The sequence below is a fragment of the Silene latifolia genome, chromosome X, assembly GCF_048544455.1.
Source record: "Silene latifolia isolate original U9 population chromosome X, ASM4854445v1, whole genome shotgun sequence".
NCBI lineage: Eukaryota > Viridiplantae > Streptophyta > Magnoliopsida > Caryophyllales > Caryophyllaceae > Silene > Silene latifolia.
This window is the reverse complement of record NC_133537.1, coordinates 172,574,989-172,579,714: the sequence shown is the minus strand read 5'-3', so window position 1 is coordinate 172,579,714 and position 4,726 is coordinate 172,574,989. Positions and strand designations below refer to the sequence as shown.

The 4,726-nt window shown below is 38.8% G+C and overlaps 1 non-coding gene across 1 annotated transcript; it reads right to left on the bottom strand.

Moving 5' to 3' along the window:
* Positions 1 to 3,810: 3,810 nt before the first annotated feature.
* Positions 3,811 to 3,917, bottom strand: LOC141625826 (small nucleolar RNA R71). The gene has a single exon (XR_012535577.1). It is a non-coding gene; the product is annotated as a small nucleolar RNA R71 (small nucleolar RNA).
* Positions 3,918 to 4,726: the final 809 nt, after the last annotated feature.

The following is a 4,726-nucleotide window of genomic DNA, read 5'->3' as shown; positions in this document are numbered from 1 at the left end:
CGGTTTGGAAACTGGCATCCGTATAACCTCTTATACGTAATTCAGATTCTCCTCTCAACACTAAGAATGAATCTTTAGTCCTTCTCAAGTACTTCAGAATATTCTTGACGGCTATCCAGTGACTCTCACCTGGAGTTTTCTGAAAACGACTCGTCATACTCAAAGCATACGAGACATCAGGACGAGAACACATCATAGCATACATGATCGATCCAACAAAGGAAGCATAGGGAATCGATTTCATGTGTTCAATATCCTTAGGCTCAGTAGGACACTGTGACTTACTCAAAGTGATCCCACTGCCCATAGGTAGAAAACCTCTCTTGGAGTTTTTCATATTGAATCGGTCAAGAATCTTATCGATATAGGCTTCTTGACTCAATGCTAATATCCTTTTGGATCTATCCCTATAGATCCGGATACCCAAGATGCACTGAGCTTCTCCCAAATCTTTCATTTGGAAGTGATTTCCCAACCACTTCTTAACAGAAGCAAGCATATCTACATCATTCCCAATGAGTAATATGTCGTCCACATAAAGAAGTAAGAAAATAACTTTACTCCCACTAAACTTCATGTATAAACATGGTTCCTCAACACTTCGAGAAAAACCATTCTGTTTAATAACATGATCAAAACGATGATTCCAACTCCTTGACGCTTGCTTAAGACCATAAATGGATCTCTTAAGTTTGCATACTTTGTTAGGATTTTTAGGATCCACAAAACCCTCAGGTTGTGTCATGAACACTTCCTCTTCCGTAAAACCCGTTCGGAAAGCGGTTTTGACATCCATTTGCCATATCTCATAATTATGAAATGCAGCAATCGCTAACATTATCCGAACAGATCTAAGCATAGCAACTGGTGCAAAAGTTTCATTATAGTGTAAACCATGAACCTGAGTGAAACCTTTTGCAACCAATTTAGCTTTGTAGACATCTTTATGTCCATCCATGCCGATTGTAATCTTGAATATCCACTTACACTGAAGAGGTCGAACATCTTTAGGTAAGTCAACCAGGTCCCATACCTGATCATCGTACATGGAATTCATTTTGGATTGCATGGCTTCGAGCCATAGCTTAGAGTCAGAACTCATAATAGCTGCTTTATAGGTCTTGGGTTCATCACTTTCTAAAAGTAAAACGTCATAGTCACCATCTTCCTCGATAATACCAAGGTATCTATCAAGCTGGCGACTAACCCTTTCTGACCTCCTAGGTTCAGAAGGAACAATAACCGATTCAGACGTTGAAGGAACATCTTCTTGTATTGTCATATCAGTTTGTGGCTCTTGAACTTCGTCAAGTTCAAAGTTTCTCCCACTCTGTCTTTGATGTGACCATAATTAGCGCATATTTAGTCCCCGAATTAGCCTTGTTCCCATGCTTTTTAGTGCATATTTGGTTCATTTATTGTCTTTAGTTCTTTGTTTTGCATATTCCTTGAGGTTTTGTGTCCTTGGTAGGAAAGGAGGGCAAACCTTGCATTTTCATGGCAAAATGAGACTAAATTGATTGAATTCAATGACCAAGCATCAAGGAGAGACAAGATTAGAAGGCCTTTGTACATATTTTAGTACATGAGAAATGTTAAGGAAAGATCCTTGCATCCCCAAGGAAATCCCCAAGGATTTTACGAAGAAAAGGGAAGAAAAGAAGAAGGAACAAGACTGAGGAGCAATCCGTGCGGATTGTCCTGAATTCGGCCGTCCCCAGCACGACAACCCGTGCGTCTTCCTTCAAAGATGCCCGGGCAGCAGCTCCAGAAGACGTGCGTCTTCTCCCAAAGACGCCCGGGCAGAGGCTCACGAATCCGCCCGTCCCGTGCCTAAGACGCACGGATTGCAGTCCAGCACAAATCCGTTTCTTCAAGCTTCAAAGAAAGAAGCCCTTCCTTCGAAAAATACTGGCGTCTCCCTGCTCAATCTAAAAAAATGTAATTACTAGTTTAGCCCTTAGTTAACTCTAATGCATCCACCTAGTTTCCACTATAAATACCCCATTAGTCTAATTAGAAGAGCATGTTCTTCTTATCAATTATTAGAGTAGTTAATACCAATCAAATCTCTCTTTAGTTTTGTAATCAACAATTAATCAAGTTTTAATACAAGTTTTATTTCCTTAATCTCTCTTTTGTTCATCCTTTATTTTAGGTAATTGAAGATTATTTGGGTTATTATTGGGAGATTGACAACCTCTCAATCAAGCATCAAGTACTTCTTTTATTCTTTGCTTTATTATTGGAATCATTAATAGGTATAATTCTCTTAATCCCTTTTTAATTATTGTTAATTACTTTCATTTGTTCATCATGTTTCATTTTGTTGGTATGATTGACAACCTTGCTTGCATGATCAACATGATAATGAGTGAGTAGTGACCTAGCTAGGGTTAATGGGTAATTAGGGGAAACCATCATGGGGGATGATTCATGCTTAAATTAATATGCTTTCATGGTTTATTTGCTTGCTTGTTTTGATCTCAACTCATGCACATGTTATGTTTGATGAAATGCGAGCCTATGAATCCTTGCATTTTTTACCCATCACCTATCTTTTCAATGAGACTTGTAAGACATAAACCAACTCGAGTCTCATTAGACCATGCATGTTGTTGAGTAGGGAAGATTAAGTCGACTTGTATGTGTTGTACAATCTAATCGATTTGGCTCCGGAACCCAAACTTTCCTAGGATTGTAAGATATCACCCAACTCAATCCATCACAACAATAATTGCTTGCTTATAATTTGAGAACATGTTTGTATGATCAATTCCCATGATTCCCCTATGACCCCATGATACCCTTGTGCTTTTTATCAATTGTTTACAACCCTTTCAATTCATCTTGCTTATTTATTTTCATTGTTATTTAGTTAGTGACCTTCTACATCAACCCAAATTGTAACACCCCTAAGACACCACTAGTTTCAATAGAAATCTCATCTCAATTCCCGTCCCTTGGGATCCAGCCTTTACTTACCTCTTTACTTATTGTAGAGTTGTTTGTGAAGTTATAAATTGTGTTTTGGTCTAGGTGCTTCCAACGACAATTGTTCCGAAAAATAGAATATAGCTCCGAATCCCGACCAAAAAATGGTGTCGTTGCCGGGGACGATGTTATCTTGATTTAGATTTTCTTATATTGTTATTAGTTGTGTCTTTATTTGCCTTGGGGAAGTAAAACTCCTCAAGGTTTGTTCTAATTGTTTTCGAGTTGTTTGATATTTTGCATGTCTAGAAGGTCACAAGGTGATTTGTTACCTTTTGATCGTGAAATTGAAAGAACTTTGACAACCAATAGAAGATTTGCTAGGAGGAATTTTAGAGGTATTAGTGAGGTTTTGGATATTCAACCAACTATTGAGTTCATCAACCCTTTTGCAAGAGAAGGTGAGGAGAACCCAACACAAAATACCACACAAAATCAACCCACAATGCCTAAGTTTTCATCACATTCCGTACCCACCGAGGAGAACCTACCTAATGGTACTCCCACACCACAACATTTGACCGAAAATTTTATTGCCAAATCCGCCTTTATCCAATTAGTCGAAAGGAGCCAATGTGGGGGGATGCCTAGTGAAGACTCCATTCTCATATGGAAACCTTTTGTGACTATTGTGATGCGATTTCACAAACCGGTGTAACTCAAGACCAAATTCGATGGGTCTTATTTCCTTTTTCTCTAATTGGCACCGCGAAACAATGGTTGAAGGGCCTTGATAAGGCCACTCTCGGAATTGATTCTTGGAAAAAGTTGGCTCTAGCTTTCTACAAAAAATTCTACCCACCGGAAAAGACTAACATGCTAAGAGCTCAAATTACGGGTTTTAAGCAAAGGGATGAAGAATCTTTGTATGAAGCTTGGGAGCGGTTCAAGGGAATTTGTTGCTCATGTCCTCACCATGGACTTAGCGAGTGGTTCTTGGTACAACAATTTTGGAACGGTCTATATGAAGATTCAAGGAACATTCTCAACATGGGATCAAATGGAATGTTCACCGCAGTTGATGACAATCAAACTTGAAAAAAAATTGAGGAAATGGCGGTCCATAACTCACAATATAGTAGACCTCGCAAGGCTACTAGAGGAGGAAAGCATGAAGTGGACTCCGTTACTCAATTGGGTGCTCAACTTAGTGCTCACATTGACACAATCAATTTGAAGTTTGAAAAAGCTATGGCTAGACTTGAAGAAGTCTCAAAATCACAAAAGCATCATGTTAATGCCATGACGGCATCTTCATCAATACCAAGTGGGATATGTGAGAATTATGGAACTTTGGGACATGACCAAAGTGAATGTAGGGGAACAAATGAACAAGTGAATGCTTTCCAAGCATACAAGAGTGGTACCCCTTATTCCAACTATTACAATGAAAACACCAAATTCCATCCAAATCTCTCATACAAAAGCCAAAATGTTCAAAACCCTCAAACAACATACACCCCACCTCCCATGAGAAACCAAAATCAAAGACCCTTTTACAACCAAAACCAAGGTTACCAAAATCAAAATCCATACAATCAACCAAATGACCAAGGTTTTGATGTTCAAAAAGCGGTCCTCCAAATGCAAAAGAATCAACAAGAATTTTTCACTCAAATGCAAAAAGATAGTCAAGCAAAGGAAACCACCATCAACAACATTCTAGCTCACACCAAAATGTTGGAAACCCAATTGACTCAACTAGCATCTTCAAGCTCACAAAGGCAAAAGG